This window comes from Cupressus sempervirens, chromosome 8 (genome assembly GCF_028749045.1).
Source record: "Cupressus sempervirens isolate cs-2001-9-10 chromosome 8, ASM2874904v1, whole genome shotgun sequence".
Taxonomy (NCBI): Eukaryota; Viridiplantae; Streptophyta; class Pinopsida; order Cupressales; family Cupressaceae; genus Cupressus; species Cupressus sempervirens.
This window is the reverse complement of record NC_143125.1, coordinates 22,699,803-22,727,571: the sequence shown is the minus strand read 5'-3', so window position 1 is coordinate 22,727,571 and position 27,769 is coordinate 22,699,803.

Sequence of the window (27,769 nt, the reverse complement as noted above, 5' to 3'; positions counted from 1 at the left end):
TTAGGTGCCTCATCAATCATAATCTTAGGTCCTTCATCAATCATAATCTTAGGTGCCTCATCAATCATACTCTTCGCTCCTTCATCAATCATACTCTTAGGTGCTTCATCAATCCTAATCTTAGCTCCTTCATCAATCATAATCTTAGGTGTTTCATCAAACATAATCTTAGCTCCTTCATCAATCATAATCATAGTTTCTACATCAATCATCATCATATCTCCTGCATCTCTCATAATCTTAGTCATCACCAATCATAAATCCTTGAATCATTATCTCCCCAAATCTCCCATCTTCCACCTCACTTCCTTGGGATTCAATTTAGAAAACCAATCACCCTCTCCCCTCTCCCTAAAGCTAGTGTTCTTACCCATTGGTTATCCTTGTGTAAAAGGTTTTCCTTTGTATCATTCTCCCATAGCTTCCTTGATTCACCTCTCTTAGCTACCCTCAGTCCTCCTCTTGTCCTAGATTCTTGTACCTTTCAAGAAGCTATCGGGCCTCTCCTTCTCTCCCCACCATCTTCTTGAGGGGGCATCACACAGTCCACTCTCTCTTCTTCTATTCAAGACTGGGGCAATCATGTTCCTTTCAAAGTTTCCTTCGTGTCGTCTATCTTCAAACTTCTTTGAAATAGTATTGTTCCAAAACTATCTCAAAGAGGGGCAAAATGTAGACACCTAAAAATCTTTTAGAAAATAAAGTATTTTTATTTTCTGAAAAAAAATCCCTGATGACATCATCATTTATTAATTAATTAATTATTTAATTAATTTATTTATTTTTATGCCATTAAATCCCTTTATCTTAATTAAAAATATTTAATTAAGGAATCCCTCCCAAAAATGTTTAAATATTATTTAAACATTATTTCCTTATTTATTAATTATTTAATTAATAAATTGACCAAAAATCCCAAAATAAATAATTTATTTATTTTTTGTCCAAAACTTGGCCAATTTCCTTAAGACCACTAACCTCTTCCAAAATCTTCTAAATCCTTCTTTAATTTTGATTAAAGGCTAATCCCATCATTTCCTACCCCTAATCCCAACTCAAAATATTTAATTAAGATTAAATATTAATCCTCATATTTATTAAAAATATTTTAATAAATATTTCCTCAACCTAAACTCTTGAAATAAATAAAACTTTATTTATTTTCTAAAAAATCTTATTTATCCTCATCCTAAAAGCCTAGACTCTTCTAGAAGATGTCAATTCTAATCCTAAACCCCCCTCTAACCTTGTCACATTCCCTAAACAAGGTTAGCCAACTCCTAAGCTAATCCTAATCCCTCTTCTAATCATGTGCACAACTTAAGCAAGGGTTAAGACTTGCTAACCCAAGCCAAAGTCAATAATCTCATCCTCCTCCCAACCACCTCTAAGCCAAAGTCAACAATCTCATCCTCCTTCCAACCATCTTTATTTATGACCCAACCATCTCTATTTGACCCAACCATCCCCATTTATGGCTCAACCTCCCTCATTACTCCTTTGACCAACCCATATCCTACCCTCTCACATCCAATCACCTTGTGACATGTGTCACCTCCTAATTGGCTTTAAACAAGCACAATCCATGTGCTCCCCTTTGAGTGCATCCTAGCCCTCCCTTACCATCTTGCCATCCTTGCATCCTGACTGTCCATCCTTCCACCCCTTGGCCTATAAATAGAAGCCTCTCCCTTCACTAAAATCATCCACTTTTGAAGAAAACTTATAATGCTATTTTGAGAGCCTAAAAACTACCAAAATACTATTATAATGCTGAAAACCCTCCATACCTTCATTATTGAATCATTCATCCACACTCATATTTTATTATCACTCATCCATTCGGAGCTTGAGCACATCGTGAGCATACATCCACTATCCATCAGGGACATAGCTTCGTCATCATGAGAAGCACTTGAGGAGTTTACCATCTTTGGTCTACTTTCCTCAATTTTGTCTTCTTTGGTCCTATCTTAAGTGTTTATTTGTTTTTAGTGTTGAGAATGCTTTTTATAGATTAGTGTTCATTTTACTCTACTAAAATAGGTGATACACCTAGTGATTACTAAGTTGAAGAAAATAATGATTACCAAGTGTCAAAAAATTAATAGCTTTTAAATGAATAAAGATTTTAGGCTGACATAGTTTAATATTATGAATTGGTCAAAATGCATAAATGATAAGGATTGATGAGCTAGCATATTTAATGCACAAATTGAGTTTGTTAAGCAATATAAGATGAGGATTCAAAGAGAAGTTTCTATAAGTTTCAAGAAAGGAGAAGGACAAAACAATGGACATATTCAATAAATCTAGTCAAACCCTTTGATCTACGGTGATGTTTAAGCAACAAAAGATAAAAGCTACCTATTTGAGGAGGTATGAGAGATGTTTTATGGTTGTTGGACAAGGAAATTTGTGAATAACCTATGAAGAACATAGTTGCAGAGGAAAAGTAAGAAGTTGGTGAAGAGTGATTGCTTGAAGGGTTGCCAAGAAAATCAAAGATGGAGCATGTGATGAAGTCCAGATAATGAACTAGGAATGAGCCAAATGGAGATCTAATTTTTCTAAGTGAGTTGTATTTTATTTGATCAAACCTAGCTTTTAATTTCTAACCATAGTGGAAATAAAATCCTTTAATCAAGGTTGAACTAACAATCATATTGTAAATGCTTTAATCAAGGTGACATTCTAATGGAATAATCAAAAGACCCCTAACAAGGTCATTCATAATAGGGTGAATAAATCCTTTTAAAAGGTCACACCTAATAGTGTGTTTTGTAACCTTTAATAATGTTAGCTCTTAACTGAGCTCACTTAAAAATAGTGAAAAGCGACAAAATATTATTTGGTGGTTTTTCCAAAATTGGGTTTTGACATTAAATTCTAATATTATACTTGTGTGAATGGTTTTTTATGATTCATGTTATTTGTTGTTATTTATTTATGTTATTTGTCATATACTAAATAAAGAGATAGTGATGAGATGAATAAGTTGAAACACTGATGATTTGTTATATTGGCCAATTGGATTTATGAGTCTAAATAAGTTGTTTGAAGTTGAATTGGTACATCTAGACTTGAGGATAACTAATTCACCCCACCTCTCAGTTATTCTAATTACTCTAATAATTGGTATTAGAGCTTTGGTTCTTGTAAGGAAAGTTTTAAGTGACTTTGATGGGGACACGACCCAAGCACATAATGGACACAATAGGAAAGGGGAAATTTTATTAACTATGAAAATATGCTATAACATTCAATACAGAGAAACAGACTCCAAAACAGGCCCTATGGGCTTACAATAGCATAAAATTGGAGATAGTTTCTTCTCCCAGTACCTTCTCTCAAACTCCACTCTGAACTGCCTTTTACAATGCCAGAAATATTCTTAAATAGACCCCGAAGGGTTAAGGATTAGGAACACATTCTAGAAAGTGCTAGTTGGCATCCACTGACCAAATAGAAGGCTCTAGAAGTCGCATTAGAAGTTGGCACAAAATTAGAAGAATCCAAAAATGGTAATCAAACTTTTGGGAGGCATAACTTTTGAACCATAGCTCCAATTGATGAACTGTTTACATTTCCAGAAAGCTCTTGAAGCGCTCTATAGCCCTTTGGTCCAGCTTTTCTTGTCCCCCATTTTTTTGGCCCCGTTCAAGGTCATTTAATGCCCCTAACCTGACTTTGAAGCATTCTTAGGAGGTCTCCAAAAATCAAAAAATTGCAATAACTTTCAAACCGTGGGGCCTTTCGACCTGATTCTTTTTCTGGAATGCTCTAAATTACAATTACAATATTTTGACTGATTTACACCTTTTAGTTCACCAAAATGATGGCTCAATTACATATTGCTATTTTTTTTAGCATTTACACGTATCCCAAGGTGTTCAAATAATCTATCCTAGAACACTGATAGTGGAACTGTGAGAGTTGGAACCTTTATTTGACCCAAATGGGTATCCAGAAATGAAAACACATGAAATAGAAACTAAGTCTAAGTACATTTTTTTGGTTGACACAGGATTTCCCTTATACCTCTAGATGCTCCTACATCAGACTTAAGCTAAAGATCAAGATGTACAAGAGAGAGGTACCCAAGCTAAACAAAGAAAACTTTCTAGCATGACAATGTTCCATGAGATTTCATTTATCTGAAGTTGGAGATTATGCATTATACTACTTGGACAATAAATACATTGATGTTACTAGAATGATGACAATTGAGAAAATAAAATAGAAGAAGGAGCACAATCAAATGATGATAGATTTGACATCTTCCATGAGTTACATTAAGTTTAATGATGTGAAGTGTTGTACTATTATAAATCAAATGTGGGATGAGTTTGTAGAAACCCATGGAGGAGATGAGAATGTGTTAAGGACTAAATCTAAAATTTTGAGAGACAAGTTTGATGATACAAGAAAGAAAGAAGGAGAGATATTGCATAGTATTGTAGCCAAATCAAAGAAGTAGTGAAGGATCTAGAGAAAACATATCTGATGAGACTGTGATAAGAAAGGTATTGAGGACTTTACTTCCTATCTATCCAATTAGAGTATCTATAATTTAAGAAATTAGATGTACACCTGGTAAGGATCTAACCTTGGATAGTCTAATTAGTAGACTCACTACATTTGAATTGTCAAATTTTGATAACTATACACCTTCTAGTGTTGAATGTTCTTTCAAGTCTCAACTAACCCTTGATGGATTTAAAAGAAGTAAAAGTTCAAAGAGTAAGCTTGTGGAAAATGAAAGTAAATTAGATGATGACCTTGATGATATAGAAGCATTATTTGCATCAAGGATATTAAGAGAAAAATAAAAATACAAAGGTAAAGTTTCTATAGTTTATTTTACAATTAACAAAGTTGGTGATATTTATACAAGGTATCCTAACAGAGATGAGAAAGAGGAAAGGAAAGTCAAAAAATATTTAGGAAGAAGAGGCAACATAGACAATCAAGGTAAGAAAGACTACACAAGGAAATCTAAGAAATCTTGTTACATTGCTAAAGAAGATGGTTCTGATAGTGATTCTGATGAACCTGATGAAGAAGTTGTTTACATTACAATGAAAGATGAATCCAATAGAGTTAAAAAACTAGAGAAAAATACTCTAATCTCACATGTGAGTAAGAATGATAAATGGATAATTAATAGTGGTTTCTTACATCATATGACTAGTGATACAAGTAGGTTTGAAAAGCTAGAATGCTATAATGGTAGTTGTTTGAAGTTTGGAAATATTGCACCATGTTATGTGAAAGGTAAAGGGTATACTATATTGAATGAAAATATTAGATGTGACAATGCACATTGGGTTGGTGGATTGAAATACAACTTGTTGAGTGTGGCACAACTGACTAGTTCAAGCTACCAAGTTGAAATCCAAAACAAGAAGGAAAAAATTTATGATGCTACTATTGAACTCATTGGAAGTGGAGAGAAAACAAGAGGTAACTTGTTCTATCTAGACCTATATGAAAATACATGTCTATTGACACAATTTGAAGATGTTTGGTTTGTTAGAATGAATTATGATGGTATTCCTTTGAAGGAGTATCCTAAGCATTGTTGGAGCATTTGGGAGATTGATATGTTTATCCATTCATGATTGTGTTTGTCATTAATGTCAACATAGTATTATTTCTGTAAAGACTAACAAAGTAGAAGACATAGATTAAGGTCACACATATTGGATATTGATGATAAGGTCAAACGTGGTTGAGAATATATTCTAAATTATGTCCAAATGATGTGTACAAGTTTGTGTACATAAATTCAAAGATGTGTGAAAGTTATTTATGAATTACAAAAGATAGAGTGTAGACATAGTACTTGAGAAGTGGTTTCTAGTGTTTATATTGTATCTCCTAATAGGTATAGAATTGTGATGAGTGATGTAAGTTAGTGATAGTAGATAGGATCATGATGACATTAATGAGTATGCAAGGTATAAGGTCACACATGAGAAAAGTTGTAATTACTGTGAGTTGACAATGTTTTGTAATTATGAAAAGATGTAATAAATTGTATTATCTTAATGAGGCCCTATTATAATTAATTCAGAAAGCCTCAAGGATGACACAAAGACTTAATTTGAGGACAAGGTATAAATGAAGGTTATTTTCCTTCTGATAAATGAAGGAAGTGTATATTTTAAAAGTAATATGTGAAGTTGGTAAATGCAAGTAAGCGATCAAAGGGATCATTTTGATGCAAAGTTAAAGATATGGTATTAAGATCTGAGAAGTATTTGGTTTAGTATTGGCATAGTAAGAGGATAGAGAAAGAGTTTGAGTTGTGGGGATCAATTTCATTTATATTATTCTAAAAGGAATAATACAGAGGCTGGTTTGATAGTGAGTTCAACAATCTTGCCCCTGAAGTTATTTGAACAATGGGTCCATCTACCTTCTACAACTCTTAATAGGGTTGGAATCTCCTCATAGGGATTCAAAACCTCCTAAGTGGGACTAATATGTACTGAATGTATTTCATTGGCTCCTAATAGAGTTCATCCTCTTAGAAGGAACTAATATATTAGTACATCATTATATGGGTACCATCCCCACCAAGGTTTTCCCTCTCATCAAGGGTGTCCCTAGTTGACATATCTAGTGTTATTGTGTATCTTCTTATATATTTTTTATTATATTTCTCACATGTTTAAGGTTTTATATGGTTGATAAAATTTATATTGATTTGATAAATAATCCCCCCCACTCTCAATTATCTTGGTGGACTTTACTTTCTAACAACTGGTACCAGAGCATTAGGTCCTTGAAGGAAAAACTTAACATCTTAAGGAGATCAATGGTAGGTCATTTAAAAAAAGAAAGTCCTAAATTTGATGGAGTTAACTATGACAGCTAGAAAGAGAAGATGCAGAGATATATACTATGATGGGTCCAATATATTGGTTGATGATAAAGAATGGAAATAAAATGGTGGAAGAAAGAAAACTTGAAGAATGAAATGAAGTTGGAAGAGATCTATTTATGTGTAACATGCTTGCTAAAAAAAAAAAAAATTCATCTCTTCCTAAAAATGAATATAGTTGGGTAAAATCCTTAGATTTATCTCATGAAATTTGGAAAGCTTTGGAGTCTAATTTTGAAGGCGATAAGCATGCGAAGAGAATCAAATTACAAAATTGGATGTCAAGAGACTAATATAATGGAAGATGAATCTGTAAGAAGTTATATTTGAAGAATATCAAAAATTGTTGTAGGAATGACGACGAAGGGTGCTTCCCTTAATACCATAAATCAACAAAGAAAAAACAACAAATATGAGAATAAAATATTGACTTCTTATTTCCACCACAAATGCAGAATTATAGCATTCACAAGTATAATATGCTAATCCACATGTGCACCTTCATTTTAGTAATTTGCAAGACAATATTGTGAACTACACCCATAGTTGTCCTAGAAAATGTTTGAGCCTTTCTTAAATAGGAAATTTAATGCCACCTGGGAAGATTCTAGATGATGAAACTTAATACCTAGGGCCAATAGACCCTAACAATACATATAGAGTCAGACAAATACATCTTTGACAATTATTTTAGATATTTCAAATAGCCCAACTTTGGAAGACCATAACTCTCAAACTGTTTCTACTATTGGCTATTATGACAACTTTTCAAAAATGCCAGCTCCTAATCTATAGGCTCAAAACTATGCAAGTGCCCTTTCATCAAGTTTTCAAACCTCATCCGGGCACTCTAAGGCCTCCAACAGTGAGCTTGAAGATTTTTTTTGCAAATTTTTCCACCAAAAATCTGTAATAACTTATCTCATACCTAAGATAGAGCAATTAGATTTTTATGGTAGGCTTATAAATCTAACATGAACCTTCCTGTAGAAAATAAGAATATTCTAAGCTCAAATGACAAACTTTCTAAAATAAAAAGTTCCTAAAAATAGCAACCCTTTTTTCTACTAGTCCTTATTAAAATAGAAAAAACTGAAATAAAAATATTTTTGGGTGATGCAAGATTTCTCTTACACCCAAGATGCTCCTACATCAAATGAAGTCTTGAAATGGATCTAAAGATGAAGATGAGATCATATGGAAGATTTTGAAAACCTTGACAACACCATTCAAGCAAACAACATAAATGATTGAACGAGTGATACTTTGTAGTGAGAATTTTACCAGAGAGACTCTTCTTGGAAGATTAAAAGTAGCAAAAGTAAGCTTGAAGTAGGATTGAAATTTTTCTGGAGTCGAAACTTCTTTTAGTGCATTGAATATTTGACCTTCCTTGTCAAGAAGTGTAAGCACTAGTGGAGATTATGCTAGTGGCAACATATTTGGGTTTGAGGAAGATAAAAGGATTCAAGAAGGAATTTCTTTTCTTATAAGGAGAAAACTAAATGGTAAGATAATATTTAAATGTTGGACTTGTGATGGATTTGGTCATTATACTTCTAAGTGTCCTAAAAGAGTTAAAAAGTACAAAAAGATTTTCAAGTGTAGAAGACCTAGAGTGTGTATGTATGCAAATGAAGACAATTATTCTGATGAGAGAGTTTAGAGTGATAGTTATGATGAGTTAGTATTTGTTGTTATAAAAGAATAAAATCCCTAAGAGGAAGTCAAAGAAGAGAAATCACTAGTATTGGTAGTTGAGAAGAAAGATAATTAGATCAGATATAGTGGTTTTTCACATCATATGACTGGTAATATTAATAAATTTGTTAAGTTTAATAGTCATGATGGAGGAATTTCAAAAGTTAGTAACAATGCAACTTGTCATATCAAGGGAATAGAATTTATTACTTTTTATGGGAAAAATAACACAAATGATGTTTACTTTGTTGATGGATTAAATAATAACTTATTGAGTATTGGATAGTTGGTTGATAAGGGATATCTGTTACAATTCATAGAAAAAATAAGCATTATTAAAGACAAAGATGGTAATTTGATTGGCATTGGTACAAGATCCAAAGGTAATATTCTTTAGCCGAACCTTACAAAAATGGCATATTTGGTTGCAAAAGTTGATAAAATTTGGTTGTGGTACAGAAGGTTTTTTCATATAAATTTTAACAATATTTTGAAGTCAGGTAGTGCATTTCTTTTTAGAGATTTATCAAAAATTGTAAAGCCTACTAATGTTGTGTGCAAGAAATGTGTTATGGCTAAGAAGAAGAAAAGGTCCTTTCCTAAAAAGAGCTCACTACAACAAAAAAATTAGGGATTGGTCATACAGATTTGAGTGATCCCACTAAGAATAAAGGATTCTATAGCGAAAGGTGCTTGATGATTATTGTTGATGAATTTTACTATGATGATGCAGGTAGCATTCCTATTGTAGCACAAGGCAAGAGAATCCTCAAAGGAGATTATCTAGCCCTTGGAAAATGACCACACTATAGAAGAATAAAATAACACATAGATTTAGATTTAAAAATATGCCAAATCTCATAATAGAATCATACAATTTACATCTAATATTCCTGGCTATAAGGCCTTTTGGGTCATGGCCAAATACATAAGAAAATACAATAACTTCTCTACAAGATCTCACAATATCCAAATCCTAGTTAGCCTAGATCCATAATCTGGTAGATTACCCCAAGAAGAATCTAAACTTGTTCTCACAAGCCACCAAGAAACCTTCTTGTTTTTCCATGCCACAACTACTAGCTCTACTAACAAACTTTTCTCTTCTCAACTACTCCTCTCTAGCTAACTTCATCCATACTTAATCTCATGCCAAATGAATAATGACTCTATACCACACACGACCCTCTACTTATACGAAACCAAGCCACAAGTTGGCCTAGAAAATTACATTAAATAAACCCTCGAGCCATGAGTCAGCTTGGAAACAAACATTAAATGCCTTGCTTTGTCTTTTCTCCATTTTTTGTTTTTATTATTTTACATCTAATTTTTGTCACTTTCTCTCTCCTTCAATTTTCTTTTTTTTTAGAATTTAAATTATGCCCCCTTTTATATTGTGATGCAAGATGCTTCTTCATCAAAATCCCTAGGTAGATAAAAAAGTATGTTCCATACTTTGATGCCAAAAGAAATTTCTTTGACCAACTTCACCTTCACCAAAGGTTTCCAATCCATTCGAAAAAGAAGACAATTTTTGAAAATCAACCATCTATGCTTCATTTACTCAAACACCATAATCAATTGAATCTTAGCAACCCAATCAACAAGCTCACTCCTCGAAAAAAACTAAACATAATGCTTCACCAACAATATTCATAATTGATCACAAGCACCAACAACAATATCCTCAAACATAAAATCCATGTTGGCAACATAAGGTAACTCCTAAACCAAATCAACAAAATGTAAGCTCAAATCCACAATAAGAGAAACATGTAAATAGTCATACATGTCAACCACATACAAATCCATAGTATCATGTAGATCCTTAACTACATTAGCAACTAGTGAATCCACACTAGCAACATCCAACTCCACATCAGTACCAACATCCATATACTCAAAAAAAAAAATGTCCAATAACATATGAATCCAAAATCATATCCATATCATCAACAATATGAAAAGAGAATTGTTAAAATAAATATTTGTTAACATTGTTGCTCTGCAATCTTGCTACTCTTTTTGATTTTGAATTTTGAATGATGGTGGGCCATAAGCCTCTAGATCCACCACCATGCCTAGACCTATAACTCATACTTGCAGTGTGTAGGGACTTGGAGGACTTACAGGATGGTTATGGGTCCTTTGCGGTTGATGGGTTGACTTGTGTTGACACTGCTGCTTTGGGTAGTGGAATCATTATTAGTTTTCCGCTGGATGGTGGCCTAAAGTTGGATGATGGATCACTATTAGGGTGGAAGAATGTGCTGGTTGGTACCTTGAAGGCCAGTTTCCCTATGAAGAATCCCAAGATTACCTGTGGTTAAGAGGGTCTTGTGATATCCTTCCCTGATAGTGTGGTGGAAAATGTGACCTCTGGCCTCAAACTTTGTGTTGTTGGCAAATTTGTTGCATTCCATCCCACTATTGAGATGGTACACAAATGGGTGAGTCAAAAATGGAAGGTTAAAGGAAGTGTAAGTGTTTTTGCTATTCCTAGTGGTCTCTTTTGTTTCAATCTTACCACAGAGGAGGATTTCAACTCCATTCTCTTTGGTACTTGGTATTATGGGAAGCACTGTCTTTCCCTAACAAAATGGTTTCCACGCTTTGATGCTATTGTGGAGCTGGAAAAAATTTCCTTAGTTTGGGTTAGGTTACCTAGTCTCCCCCTTGAATTTTGGAATGAGAAGATCTTAAGGTGGGTGGGGAATTCTTTTGGTCATTTTTTCATGGATGATAAAGTGACTTTGCAAAAAACAAGGCTGGTTTATGCAAGGTTCTGTGTGAATGTAGCCCTGAATAGAGCACTCCCCACTATAGTCACGTTGAGGACTAAATAGGGTGAGAAAATTTAGCCTATAGAATATGAGAATGTGGGACTATTCTACCAAAGATGTGGTGAATTTAGACACCTTATCGTGGATTGTAAAGCCCAAATGTAGAAAGACAAACAGAAAGAGGGCTCTCCAAGGATTGTTATTGAGTCCTTGGGTGAACCTTCAAAGATTTCTAAAAAATTGGTGGAGACTCCTCCTAGGGCTACTCCCACTGTGCTTCCCACTCTAGAAAATAGCTTGGACCTAAGGGGGGGGAGTAGTTTTGGAGGACAAGATGAATTCAGAGGAATACCCTTTCAGAAGGGATTTAGAGGAACTATTGTGCTCACCTAAGGTTGGGCCTATGGCTGGTGTATTACTGGAGGAAGGTGAAATTGATGTGACCCACCCTCTCTTGGGTCCCCCAGTAACCTAGAAGGATGACAGCCAACAGGAAATTTTTTCTATAGGCGATGACACTATGGTAAAAGTATATACCCCTTTGAGGATGGTTAAAGCCTCCCCAACAGAGATTTCTATAGGAGTAATGGAAAGTATTGAGAAGGTGGAAAAGGAGCTTATCACCTCACCATAAGAGGAGGATAACATGGATTGGGAAGTCTAGAAGAAGAAGAGGGTGGGGGGGGGGCGGACTAGATGTTAGTACCTCTAGGACAGTTGGAAGACTATCTAGTAGAGCAATAAGACAAAGAAAACAACTAGGGATGTGGCCAGTGGTAAGCAACTTACATCGAAGATAGTTACCAGAGGTAAGAAATGAAATTCCTTTCTTGGAATATGAGAGGGTTAAATAATCCCCAGAAGCAATATGCTCTAAAAAAATTTATTTTTCAAGAAAAAGTTGACTGCATCTTAATACAGGAGACTAAAATGTCTTGTGCTAGTTTTGATGAAATAGCTAGTTATATTTGGCCAAGGGCTGGGTATTTACATATGGATGTTGATGGAGCTTTAGGGGCATTACCAACATTTGGAATTCAAACTCTATGAAGGGTACTGAGTTTTGGAAGGAATTTTTTTTTATCATTACTAACTTCCAGTCTAGCAGCCATTGTTGGGGTTTGATCAATATCTATGCCTCTAATAGTGGACTTGGGAGGAAGGAAATGTATGATAAACTAGCTAGGATTTTTGAAACTATAAAGGATGAGTAGTTGATGTGTATGGGGGATTTCAGCACCCCCCTTTACCATTTAGAGAAGTTGGGTGGTAATAGAGAATGTCTAAAAAGTTTGCAAGACCTCAATGACTTCATGAGTAGGCTGGACTTTATGGATGTGGAGTTGAGAGGAAACCCCTATACTTGGACTAATAACATGAAAGGGAAGGACCTTATTCAGGTCAAGCTAGACAAATTATTGGTGATAGGAAAATGGGATAGATTGGGGAACTCCCACCTTGATAACCTCTCTAGAATGGTATTAGACCACTCTCCTATATTAGTCCATTGGGAGGATGGTTTTAAAGGTAGACAAAAACCTTTCAGATATGAAATAATGTGGCAGTCTCACCCAAAATTCAAAGAGCAAGTTTAGGATTGGTGGAATATATGGATTGTTGGTATTGTGATGTATAGACTTACCCAAAAATTGGATAATATTAGGAGGAATGTCAGGGTCTAGGCTAAGAGTTCATTTGGTGACTTATTCAAAGTTAAAGGTGAAGTGGAGGAAAAGCTCAAAAAAATCCAAGGAGAAATTGCAAGAGGGACCAACCTAGAGGTGCAACTTAAGAAGAGGAGGAGTATAGAAAAAAGTGGAAGGATATCCTATTGAGGGAGGAAATTTTTTGGAAACAAAGATCAAGAATTCAATGGCTTAAGGAAGGGGATAAGAACTCTACTTTCTTTCACAGGTCAACCTCTAACGATAAAAGAAGAAACACGATCAATAGGCTCAATGATGAAGGGGGAAGGGTCTTAAAAGAGTAGGAGGAGATGGGAAGACATGTTGTGGAATACTATAGTAGAGTGTTTGTTAAAGACAATTTGTTGGGAACCTAGTAATTAGAAGAAGCTTGATTAATTCGGTCCTACAAATACTTGGTGTGGAGGAGAATAACCAAATATTTGGTAATATTACCAAGGAGGAGGTAAAAAGTGCAGTGTTTTCCATGAAATCTTATAAGGCTCTGGGCCCGGATGGGTTTCCTCTGGTGTTTTTCTAGCATTTCTGGGAGGTGGTTAAATCGGAAGTGATTTGGGCCACTAGGGATTTTTTCAAAACTGGTAAGCTACTAAGGAGAATTAACAAGACCTTTATTGCTTTAGTTCCTAAAATCTCTACTCCTTTGAGCCTACTTGACTTTAGACCTATAAGCTTATGTAATACTATTTATAAGATCTTTTTCAAAGTTTTGGGGAATAGAATTAAGCCTTTCTTGGAAAGAATAATTGGTAGCCCTCAGAAAGGATTTATTCCAAGAAGACAGATATTGGATGCGACTATAACCACATATGAGGTTATTCGTTCTATGGAGAAAAATAGAAAATTGGGGATGGCATTCAAATTGGATATTTCCAAAGCCTATGATAAGGTCAATTGGGACTTCCTTCAGGATGTACTGGAAAAAGTGGGATTTAACAATAAGATTATAATCTTGTTCATGATGATGGTTGGCTCAGTGCAATATTTTTTCCTACTTAATGGTTCCCCTTGGTGTGACTTTGCTATGGAGAAAGGTTTAAGATAGGGTGATCCACTTTCTCCCTACCTCTTTATTATGGTTACTGAAGTCTTAGGGAGGTCATTCTATAAATTAGTGAGTACAGGCTGTGTTAAAGGGGTTAAACCTACTACTGCTGCTGAAATCGAGGTCATTCAATAGTTTGTTGATGACACTTTCCTATTTGGAGAAACTTCAGTAATGGACGCTGAAGCTTGGAAGATGATATTAAATAATTATGAAGAAATTTTGTGAATTACCACAAGAGTAAAATTTATTTCTTTACTACTAAAGCCTCATTACAAAGGAAGATAAGGAACATTCTAGAATGCCAATCAGCTTGCCTCCTAGATATTTATCTTGGATTACCACTTACTACTAAGGAAGTGACTAATGACTTCTAGAACATGATAAAGGAGAGAATTTAGAGGAAGCTTGTAGGGTGGAAAGGGAAGATTTTAAGCAATGCTAGAAAATTACAACTACTCTCTGCTACTCTTTAGGGAATCCCTATTTACTTCTTATCCATTTTCAAAATTAATCAAAACATGGTAGAGAAAATCAAGAGAATACAAAGGAATTTCCTTTCATCAGGCATAGAGGAGAAAAATAAATTGAGTCTAGTTAATTGGGAGGAGGTGTGTAAACTAAAGATTAAGGGAGGGTTGGGTGTAAGAAGGCTTCGAGACCTTAAAAAAGCTCTCTTTATGAAAATTGGCTGGAGACTGGCTAAAGAAAATACTAATTAGGGCATTACCATGAAAGACAAATATTTCTCTAATACCTCCTTGAAGTGGAATCTATTTAGCAATGATCTTCCTCGAGGTTCAAAAATCTAGCACAATATTGTTAGAAATATAAGTTTATTAAGAGAAGGTTTGAGGTGGATTGTGGGGAATGGTTTCAATATTAGATTTTGGGAAGATAGGTGGATGGAGGGGAAACTGTTGGTCTTCAATAAATTTAGTAGATTAATGGAATTACTTAAAAATGAGGTGGGGGGAAAAGTCAAAGACTATATTGATCAGGAGAGGAGGTGGAAGAAGCTTTATAAGGAAGATTACTCCTAAGAGGATATTCTTCTCCTTAAGGAATTGGAAGAGCTGATAAAAGAACAGAGGCTCCCCCTATTACCTCAAGAGGACACTACGGCTTTGGACTTAACTCCAAGTGGTAACTTCACTATCAAATTAGCATACACATTAAAGTTTAGTAAGGACCCCTACCCAACATTGTGGCACAAGGTATCAATTACTAACCTTATTCCTAAAATTATCTTAACTTTGGACAACTTGAAAAGAAGGGGTTTTTATATAAAAAAATTGTTGTTGTCTTTGTAACGAAAAGGAAGAAAGTATTTCCCACCTTTTTTTATATTGTAGTATGCTTTAGGGATTTGGGCTAAGGTTTGGGAAAGATTTGGCTTGGATTGGGTTATGAAAGATAATCTGGGATAGTTTGTGGAGAATTGGTGTTGTTCCTTTACCACCCTAGATTAGTTTTTCTATGGAAAATTTATAGACCATATGTTTGTTGGCACATATGGAAAGAAAGAAATAAAAAATTATTTAGGGAGGAGAGTAAACCAGAGGATGTGGTTTTTGGAATAATGGACAAATTGTTGAAGGAAAATTTAAGAGTGGCTAAATGTAAAATGCCAAAAGAGGAACTAGCTAGACATGAAGGCCTAGTGGCTGAAAGATGGGGTTGTCATGAAGATTTTTTCTTCTTTGATAACTCAAAAATGATGACGAGATAGTAGATGAGATGGAGACCCCCCACCCTAATGCAGTATAAACTAAACTTTGATGGTGTTGCAAATGGAGGAATAGGAGCGACAAGAGGAGTGCTATGGGACAAAAATGGTGATGTGTTGTTGGTGTATGTAGGAAAGGTGGGAAATGGAAGTAATAATTTGGCTGAAGCCATGGTGCTATTATGGGGCCTTCAACTAACTAGGGAAATGCAAACTAAGGAATTAACAATCGAGGGGGACTCCAAATTAATCATTGAATTGGTTAAGGGAGTGGCTAGACTGGGTTGGAATATTCGAAACACGATTATGGATATCAAGAAAATCTTGAATGAAATGGAAAATGTCCACCTACAACACATCTATAGGGAAGGAAACAAGATGGAAGATGCAGTGGCTACCATGGGTTTTAATGTAATGGCAATCACATGCTGGAGGAATTGGGTTGATCTCAATGAAGATATTAAGTCATTGATAATCGTGGAAAGAGGCAAGAATAATATATGATGATGACTATAAATTTTAAAAGTAGGGCCAAATTTGGCAACATGGTGATAATGTTCGCTAAATTTAACAACAACTTTTTGGAAATAATGGGATGATATGGCTATACAAATGGTAATCAGAGTGATTATGAATTAAAAGAGATGTCACTTCATAATTATGGTAACCTATTGCGAGTTTCAAATTACTTCCCAATTGGAAGTACAAAAGATATCATTAATCAGGATGTCAAAAAATGTTGGGATGTGAAAATTATGATTTTATACATTCATAAATCCCATAATAATCTCGCATGGGATTTTGGAGCTTATCAAGCACAGGTCTGCAAATTTTATTTGCACGTTGTTAAAGGGTTTAAGGTGAAGAGTAGTTGTAGAGAGATTGTTGTTGAGAAAGTTTAGATGCATATTATTGAAGAAGGGGAGTAGGATATTGGTGAAATAGAGATGGGTGGGGACTTGAATAGGTTGGAACCCATGAAAATGGATAATTTTAAAGATAGGATGGCCATCTAGTTTCTTCTGAAGGAAGGGGGTTTTTTTCCCTACATGCAGTCGATGGTGGGGTACAATGAGAACTGTGCACTCCAATATGTTAATCAATTGAATGAGAGGAAGGTCACTATTAATGGTATCACCTTCCACATCACTGAGGAAGTGATTTCCATGGAAATAGGCCTCTTAATGAAGGGGAAAAATGGAGAAAGGTTACCAAAATTATTGATGAGGCTAGTATGAATAGCTTCTTCGTAGAAGGTGAGGAGTCGATTCGTTACAAAGGAAGGTTTAAAAGAGACAAGCTACCCACCCCATGGGATAATGTGTGCCTGGTCCTTATGAGGTATCTAACACTAGAGGGTAGGTTCAGTGTCTATTATTACTATCATTTCCCTTTGTTAAATCATTTAATAAATAGGGATTTCATTTCTATCCCCTTTTATTTTCTTCATTCCCTTGAGGATATGGTTGTTGACGTTAGAGAAAAAAGGAGTAAAGGTTTAAATTTTACCATAATTCATCAAGGTTTAATCTTCTACCTCTATCAATTTCACCTAGACCTATGCCCTCCTAGGGTGGGGATGGTGGATAACTAGCACCACTGCCAAAATTCACCCCCAAGCTCCAGTACAGGTACTAAAATTCACACCCCTCGACCCTCCTCTAGTAGGGAAATAAGAAAAAGAAAAAAACTAATACAACAAAAGAACAAAGGGGAAACAAGAAGACAAAAATTGAAAAACTAGTTGAGGTTGTTGGAGAGGATTCAGAGGAGGAGACTGGGGGTAAGGCTAAGAGGAGATCTAGTAGACTTGCACAATCTCAGGCTAGGTGCAAATAGAAATCCCTAAGATATATGGTTGAGGAGATTGAGGAAGATAGTTAAGAAAACAATAATGAAGGAGGGGAGGAGGAAGATAATTCTAATTCCAAGAAGGATGATGGGAAGAAGGAGGTGGAGAAAAGTTTTAACTTGGTTGATAATGCCCAAACCTAGGCGTTTGCTGGTAATGTTGTGAATACGGAGATCACCCATGTGTCTGTCAACTTCTCCCTCAAACCCATTACCTTTTGTGAAGAAAGTAGCAAGATGGAAACTTCCCCCATAACTATTTCATCCCTGATTAAGGATAATTGTAAGGTTTCTTCTGACCCAAGGGTTTTGCAGGATGAAATCCAAGTGCCAAAAGCTAAGGAGGAAGCTTTAAATGTGGAAGCGAAGACTAAGGAAGGGACCGAGGTGCTAGAGGAACGATATGCTAAATTGGAAAGGAGGGTTAAAACTTTGGAGGAGGAGTTTTTAACCTTCTCCAAATTTGGCCTCAAAGTCACACATGCTGCGGCCACCACCCTTCAATTACTGCCACAAGAAAAGGAGGAAACGGGTATGGATATGCAGGAACACAAGTTGCTCTTCAAGTTCCTTGTTGATTATTGGGCCTAGATCCTGCTGGACATGAAGCGGAAGGGGAAAAAAGAAAATTAAGTTTCTTAGGTTATTGGGATCCTTGGATCCAATAATTTTTTATGTTTTACTATTGGTTAAGGTTTTGCTGGTTTATAGCTGTAATTATGACTTGGGTTGGCCTGCTATGCCAATTTTGGTTAGGTTGAATTTCATAGTTTGCTAGTTTTCTCAGCTTGGTTTTAGCTTAGTTTCTTTTAAACTCTATTGGTTTTTGTAGACATTTGGAACTATGTTGATGTTTAGTTAGTCTTTTATCTTTTGGTGGTTTCTGCTAGTAGTGTGTTGGCTACTACCTTTTTGCTTGTATGGGCCAACCACCCTTTTTTGGACACTTTTAATTTCAAAAAAAATATGAACATCCATATCAACATATCAACAATAACTGGTGTATCCTCAATTAGCTTAGTAATGACATATGAGTGTAGATCCATATCAAAAACTATATAAAAATCCTCATAATAAAAAATCTCATCATCCACAATAAGATGATCTACAATTTCCATGTCAGATCCATCTAACTAATCATGAAAAAAAAAATCCTCTTTAGCTTTAGTGAATTCACCCTTTATCTCTTCCTTAACAATAAAGTATCTTCTCCTCTACAAAATTTTCTTAATTGGTCAAACCACTCTCTTTCAAATTGGTATACTTCAGCTCCATAATTCTCTATGAAACTCAATTATCCCTTCCTTAAATTGATCTTTCAAACTAGATTCCAATTGAGTAGACTCTAAAATCTTATTCTCCACTACATCACAAATATTTACAATCATCCTTGCATCCAATCTTCATGGAGACATCTTCCAAGATATTTGTAAACCCTCTATAACAAATCTCCAACCAAATCCAATCTTTACTTAAAAAGATCAACCAACCATCTTCACAACCATCAAGATCCATCTATAAGTCCTATGTAATTGTAAGTTAGAACCACAATCTTTTACCTCACAACAAAATATCTAGGACTTTAGAAGGAAAAATCCACCACAAGATTGAACTCTACTATGATAATCTTCACCCCAGGTTCTAGTACAAACTACGTCAACTTCAGCGATCTATCTACATGCTCAAGAAAATTAGCTCTGATACCACTTAATGTAGTACAAGGTAGGAGAATCCCCAAAGGATATGTCCTAGCCCCTAGTGAATAACCACACAATGGAAGTATACAAATAACACAAAGATTTAGATCCAAAAGAATGCCAACTCTCATAATAGAATCATAAAATTTCCATCCAATATGCCCAATTGTAAGGTATTTAGGGTTACAACCAAATACATAAGCAAATACAAAAACTTCTCTATAAAACATCACAAGATCCAAAGCCTAGCTAGCCCAAATTTGCTATTTGGTAGAAAAACCCAAGAAGAATCTAAACTTGTGTTCACAAGCCACCAAGAATGTTGGAAATGTAGAGTGTAAATGAGAGGGGAGGGGTGAATCAGTTACCACAAAAAAAATTCCCTATCCCTGGATGTCAAATCAAACTTTCTATTGATCATATAATATTGTCCAACTTGGTTAACACTAGAATATTGTTGTCACTTGGTTAAAAAATCAATATTACGATTATTAATTTATTTTAACCTTTAGTAACCTAGCTAAAGAAACATAAAGGATAATAAAAAAAGATGAACATAAATGGCACCAAGATTTAATGTGGAAACCCAATTTGGGAAAACTACCATGCAACTAGGTACAATGTTTTTCACTCTTCTAAAGTGAGCCTTATTTAGAGACAACCTTGTTAAAGGTTACAAAATATACTATTAAGTATTACCCTGTTAGATGATTTATATCACCTTGTTAGGAGTGGTATGGTTAGATGTCTGCAAACACTTCAATCTTGAAATGTCACATTATTAGAGGATTTACAATATGACAGTTAAGTCAACTCTATTAATATAATCTTGAAATGTCACCTTGTTAGAGGATTAACAATATGACTGTTAAGTCAACTCTATTAAGAGATTTCTTTATTGCTACAATGGTTAGATGATAACAACAATTTGACTTGATTTACAAAGCAACTATCTTTGCAGATTTAAATCTCTATTCTAGCTTTCCTTTTGGATTCTTACTAATTAGATGTTCTTTGCACCTTATCTTCTACACTTTATTTCTCTTCCTTTTTCTTTGCTCACATAGTCATCTTATTCCATAATATAATTACACCTCTTATCCTCACATCTTGAATTTTCTTATATATCATAAGATTAGTGAAGTTGTCTTGAATACCCTTCCAAACAATCAATAAATGACCAAATAGTCATCCTCAATAAAATAAATATTAGATAATTGCATTCTATTGTCACTCTGTTAATAGTACGATTGAATGCTTGATTAATGCTAAGAGTCCTTTTATAACTAACCACTCAGTCAATACTATAATTAGTATATCCTTTATTAACTAGTTGATTGGTTAATACTGAAATATCTTCATTACCCAACCGCTTGGTCAATATTGAATTATGTGAGGTTAAAACTAAAAACTCTTCATTTCTTGGTTAATACTAACATTTTTCTAACATCAATGACAACATATAATTGAATAATTGTTTCCAAAAAAATCCCTCTTTGGCATTGATGAAAACACAACATGTCAACATAAACTAATAGAAGTATGAGCAATTGAATAATATCCTTAGTTTCATTATGATTCTCATTCATACCAACTCCCTCTATGATTCTTCTTGGATTTGTCTTAGTTTTATATAAATAAATTCTCCTTCTTACATATATCATCTCTCTATTGTGTGGTTCTATTATTTTCTCCCTCTTTGCTATAGATTCCATCATCTTAATATCTTCCTTTTGAGATACAAAACTCTTTCTCTTTCACTTTGACACTATACTCTCTTTCACTCTTCCTTGTTGACACTAAACTCTCACTCTTTGACATTAAATTCCAAAGGATACACACTTTGAAGTTATTATGTACATTTTGTATTGATTCATATGCAATAGGGTCTACATTTCACACCTAAAGTGTGATGATATACATCAACTTGATAGATCTTCAATGGAGCTTGGTTGATGCCTCACTATCTTTTGTTTTAGTGAGCATCAAATGGGGAAATAACCTCTAGTTTACCTCTTAGATACATAAATACATCCTCAGAAAAAGCCTTAGTAGATATATCTACAATTTGCTCCTTAGTGTTCACATATTCCAATCTCATCTCTTTGTCTTTATCCAATTCCTTTAAGAAATGGTACTTGATTGCAATGTGTTTTGTCTTTGTGTGCATCATAAGATTTTTGAATATATTGATTGTACTTGTATTATCATAGTAGATAACTACTAGTTCCTTGATTTCTTCCTCCATTCCTCAAAACAATTTCTTGATCCATATTATGCTAGAATAATTGACTACTGCAGCAACATATTCTACCTATATTGTTGATTGAAAGATACAATTCTGCTTCTTGCATATCCAAGATACTAGTCTTTTTCCAAGAAAGCATGTTCCTTCACTAGTTATTTTTCTATCATCAATGCTTCTTGCCCAATTCGCATCAATAAAATATCTTAACTCAAGATTTCCTCCTTTCTTATACCATAAACCATTTTCTTCAGTTTCTTTTAGATACCTCAAAATTCTTTTTATTGCCATCATGCAATTTTCTTTAGGATTAGTAGAAAACCTTGTAACTATGCCAACTGTCAATGCAATATCAAGTTTTTTGTGTACAACATACTAAAGTTTCCCAATCATTAATCTATAAGTAGTCTGATTTACATCCTTTGAATTATCATTCTTTGAAAGTTTATGTCTAGTAGACATAGATGTTCCAATTGGTTTGGAATCTTCAATTCCAAATACTTTCAATGTTTCCCTAATGTATTTTGACTAAGTGATGTATATGTCATTCTTCATTTTATGAACTTTAAGAATAACAAATAATTTTAGTTCTCCAAACATACACATTTCAAATTCTTTCCTCATTTCTTCAACAAATGACTTGCATAACACCCCATGTCCTCAAAATATGATATCATCCACAAATATTTCTATAAGAAATATCTTGTCCTATGGTCCTTTTTTAATGTACAAATTACTATTATCATTTATTTTTTCAAAACCAATTCTTACCAAATATCCATGCAGCCTTTTTATACCATTCTCTAGGTGCTTGCTTCATTCCATATAAATCTTTGTAAATTTTGCACACCATGACTCTTTTTCTTGGATCAATGAAACCTTTTTGGTTGTTCAATGTAGACTTCTTTTTCTAGGACTCCATTCAAGAAAGTTTATTTAACAACCATATGATATACTTTGAATCCCTTTTGTGTTGCATATGCTAGAAGTATTATGAATCCTTAAAAGTCTTGTAACAAGGGAAAATGTTTCCTTATTGTAAATACCTTCTTCTTTAGCATAGCCTTTCGATACAAGCCTTTCCTGGTTCCTTGTTACTTTACTTTTCTCATTCAACTTATTTCTTAATATAATATCCATTTTGTACCAATAACATTTGTGCCCTTAGGTCTAGGTCCAAGAGTCAAGGTTTTATTCTTTTCTATTTTCTCAATTTCTTTATTCATTGTCTCTATCCAACCTTCATTTTCTAATGCATATTTTATAGATTTAGGCTCAAATTGACTAAGGAAACATATACCTTTTAATTATTTCCTTGTTAGTATGCCTTCTATCTCTCCTCCAATTATTTGATTAGGTGTATGATGTCTTCTAACATATTTTTCAAGTCTTGGATCTTTCTTTCTTGAATATAAACTTGGTTCACTTGGTTCTCCATGATCTTTTGCGTTATGCTCAAGCTCTTCTAGATGATCTAGCTATAACTTAGGTTCCTCTACCTATGACCTGGGTTGCACTTCCCATGACTTAGGTTGCATTACCTATGGCTACAATTCAGGTTGAACTATATGTGACTGCAACTTGGGTGTCTTTGTTTGTGAGTAGGGCTATACTTTTAAATAACTATTTGTGGTAAAATCTTAGGTTCCTCCTCATAATAATAATAAAAATTATAGTCTTTAGGCTCTTTATTTATCTTCTCTTCAATTCTTTTGAATTGGTGGAGTCTAACTCCATAATTATCTAGGAAAATCAACTATCCCTTCCTTAAATCGATCTATCTAACTAGCTTCCAACTAAGTACATGTCTCTGAAATCTTCTTCTGTACTATTTCACAAAGATTTGCAATCATCCTAGGTTCCAATATTTGTGGAGACATCTTCCAAGATCTTTGCAAACCATTTATAATAAATCTCCAACAAGATCAACCAACCATCTTCATGACCATCAAGATCCATCTACAAGTCCTCTATAATTGTAAGTCAAAACCATAATCTTCTACCTAAAAAAAAATATATCTAGAACTCCAGAAGGAATAATTCACCACAAGATTTAACTCTGCTCTAATAATCTTCACCCTAGGTCCTCTAGTGCATACTCCTTCAACTTTGGTGACTTGTCTACATGCTTAAGAAAAATAGCTCTGATACCACTTGTTGTAGTACAAGGAAGGAGAATTCCCAAAGGATTGTTGGGATTCTTTAGAATAAATGGGGGGGTGAATTAGTTATCCAAGGTCCAGATGTACAAATAAAACTTTTCACAACTTGGTGAACCCATATCCATACAATATATTCATGCATGCATCCATTAGATCATACAATAATTAAACTTGTAGGTTACTTTCAAATCAACTTTGCAAAAGTGTAAGCATGAAACATAATAAATTCAATAACATATTTGATACAAAAATTTAACGTGAAAACCCAATTTGGGAAAAACCACTAGTAACATGTTACTAATTCTCACTCTTCTAAAGTGATGCCTTGTAAAAGGCCAACCCTATTAAAGGTTACAATACACACTGTTAAATGTGACCAAGTTAAAGGATTTCAATCACCTTATTAGGAGTGAGCCTTGTTAGAGAAATTTAGATCATTCACTTGGAATGTCACCTAATTAAAGGATTTACAAATGACTATCAGGTCAACCTTAATCAAAAGGATTTACCCTAAATTGATACAATGATTAGAAAGTAATAGTAAGACTTGATCTAATAACAAATTTACAACTCAATTGCAAATTACATATCTATGTTTCAATCCTCCATTTTGCTTGAGTTTCACACACTTTAGCTTTGATAACTTGTTTAGCCTTCAAGAATTCATACTCTTAAGCCTCCTTACTTTGGTTGCCAATAGTAGTCTCTTTTGTGTGGCCACTGAATGAAGAAATACCCTAGACATCTTGTCTACCTTTTCTTCTCGCCAACTCTCTCTATAAATAGATATTTTAGATCTTTTATCGTCCAATGTCGATCATCCATTTTAGGGCTAGGTAGGATTAGGTAGGATACAATGAATATACCCACTTTTCCATTTGGTTCCTCTAAAAACTTCTCCCTTAATCCTATTTGAATTCACCTAAAAAATAGTTTACCTTGAATTTTGTGCCACCAGTTCATCATATTTATCTTCGATACACTTCAAATAATTCAAGAAAACAAGATAGTCAACTAAGATTTGTCAAATCTATGATTTAACATGAATAGTGGCACTTGACATCAATATGCTATCACTTATCTTCCATATTGTTCTTCTACTCATCATCCACTAGGTAATTTGGAAAACACTAAATTTTATTGGTACTCAACATCAACTAAACTTTACTTGTCATATAATAAGTTCACTTAGCATACATTGAAACTTCACTTTACTTCCCTCCAACTAATTTTCCACTTGGCTTTCACTAACTTTGCTCGTCACCTACTGTCCACTCAGTCGAGCTTGGCAAACTCAATTCTTCTCACTTTTTCTTCTAGGCTTAATCAATGTATCCATCATTTGCAGCCTTAACTAGATAATCAATACAATATGTCATCAGTGTCTTAACTAATATTTGTACTCCTTTTTCATATAATAACTCAACTTTTCCTCTAGGTATTCTTGTTATATTATTTAATCAAAAACCTCCTCATTAATCAAAAAAATGATTGTACTCAAATCAATTAGGTAGTTTTCTTACCAGAAAGTAGCAGGTTTGATATCAATGACAAAACAATGATTGAAACATTACAATCTCATACTTATATCAATTTGTTTTCAACAATCTCCCTCTTTAGCATTGATGGAAAACCAATATCAACAACAATACCAAAAATAAAATAATTCCTTGTATTGAAATCTCTCCTTCTATTAGAATCTTTCATCTTTTGTATAGGTTAAAATTTTTTGTTGTAATCAACAAAAAATCAACTCATCCTTATGACTCCCTCTTGATCACTCCCTCTTTTTGATATTTAGGTATCTCTATCACTATCTTCCTCTTACTAGGTAGAGGTATTTCTTGTAGTCATTTCCCCCTCTATAGTAAACATTAGGTACACTAACTTTTATCTCCTCCCTTTGAGTAGATATATATATTTCTCACTATTTGGTATTCATCATCAAATCTCTCCCTCTTTAACAATAATGCCAAAGGCTTATCATCTCAACATGTAAATGTTAACAATTTTAGTTTCTCCCTCTATCACCTAGCTGCGACTGATCTTCTATTCCAGTTTTTTGATTACTTTAGACATTTCCTAAGGTAAGATCCACTACATCAATGTGTAAGATACAACATTCAACTCTAGTTGATGCAAGGCACTACTTGTGCTTCTTAAATAGCTTTGGATAGGGTATCACCCCCTATTTACCTCTTAGATACTCAATCCTTAGGTAATGCTTTTGTGAAGATGTCACCTATCTTCTCTTTTGTATTCAAATATTCCATCTTCAACTCTTTGTTTTGAAACTAACTCTCTCAAGTAATGATACTTGATTTCAATGTGCTTAATCTTTGTGTGTATCATAGGGTTCTTTGATATATTTATAACATTTTTATTATCACAATAAAGTATCATAGGTGCATTGATTTCCTCTTTCATACCTTTGAGTAGTTGTTTGATCCATACAATATTGGTGCAATTTACTATAGCAACAACATATTCAGCCTTAGGAGTAGATTGAAATGTGCAAGGTCCATGTAACCAACCTCTTGTTGGCATTAAGTTATTATTTCCATTAGTGACAACACTTATCCATATCAGTATAGCTACTGAGCTCAACACTTAATTCTCTACTCTCACCAAGCATTCTAGTGTTAACCAAGCTTTGAAGAGTTTAGCAGTTTATATCGAGTAGAGGTAGTGGCTACCAAGAAAATATAGGCAATGTGAAGATCAGCAGTGTCTACCAAGCAGTAAAGCTTGTGTCATGAAGATTCAATGTAAACCAAGCATTGGAAGAAATAGTGTTTACCGAGTGAAGCAAGGTAAAGTTACTGTGCAGTATCTATCGAGTGACACTACATCTACCAAGTCACTAGTGGCCACCGAGTTCAGAACTACATCGAGTGATTAGTATGGAGTGAGGGAAAAATTGATTAAGGAGAAACATAGTGGAGGGATGGTAGAACATTTTGGTTGAGATAAGACCATTTCCATTCTCAAAGAAAATTATTTTTGGCCTCAAATGTCACAGGATGTGAAGAAGTTTGTACAGAATTGCTAGGTTTGTCAAGTGGCCAAGGGATTTAGTCACAATACTGGACTATATCAGCCATTTCCTATTCCATCAAAGCTATGAGAGGACATAAGTATGGATTTTGTTCTTGGATTGCTGAGGACACAAAGGGGTAATAACTTAGTATTTGTGGTGGTTGATAGGTTCTCCAAAATGGCACATTTCATTCCATGCCACAAAACTCATGATGTTGTCCATATCACAAACTTGTTTTTCAGAGAAGTGGTAAGACTACATGGTCTCCCAAGGAGTATCGTTTCTAACAGAGATACTAAATTTGTGGGGTATTTCTAGAGAACATTGTGGAAGAAGTTGAGAATAGACTTGAAATTTAGTTCCACACATCACCCACAGACTGACGGCCAAATAGAAGTGGTAAATAGAAGTCTAGGCAATTTTCTGAGATGTTTAGTTGGGGATAAGCCCAAGGGGTGGGATTTGATTCTACCAGAAGAAAAGTTTGCTTACAATAACTCTATAAAAAAGAGTACTGGTAGATCACCATTCCAAATTGTATATGGAAGTAGCCCAAGGACTACACCAGAATTGAGGAAGATAGAGCAAGGGGAGAGGACAAGTACTAAAGCTAAAGAATTTGTTGAACATATCAAACATCTACATGAGGAGGTCCAGGCACTCATTACCAAGATGAACCAACAATATAAAGCTAGGACTAATCAAAGTAGAAGACATAAGGAGTTCTAAGTAGGGGATCTAGTCATGGTACACTTAAGAAAAGAAAGATTTCCAACCGGTACTTACAACAAGCTAAAGATGAAAAAATTGGCCCCTGCAAAATTTTGAAGAAACATGACTCAAGAAATGCATATGAAGTAGAGTTTCCAGATGGAATTTACATTTCTCCTATTTTCAACATTGCAGACTTAACAG